This window comes from Trachurus japonicus, chromosome 9 (assembly GCF_045865225.1).
Source record: "Trachurus japonicus isolate A0001 chromosome 9, Traja_1.0".
Classification (NCBI taxonomy): Eukaryota; Metazoa; Chordata; class Actinopteri; order Carangiformes; family Carangidae; genus Trachurus; species Trachurus japonicus.
In genome coordinates, this window is record NC_140915.1 from 19,786,093 (window position 1) to 19,786,359 (window position 267).

Genomic DNA, 267 nt, shown 5'->3' on the forward strand with positions numbered 1-267 from the left:
CCATTTACCCATAATTATGATAATTCATGCTGATATAATTAATAGATTAACTGGTCCAAGAGCCAAATAAGTGGCAGAAAAGTGATTGGGCAGATTAGCCAATTACACATTTTCTCTGTAAAAAATTACTATTAATGATAAACAGTGATAACACGCTTCACGCTTTCCCTCCTGCAGGTGAATGGTTGACAATAGGTAGAGTGTAATCAAAAAGCAAAACAAAGATACAATTAAGACAAAATGTTTATTGTTTTCATTGAATTAGGT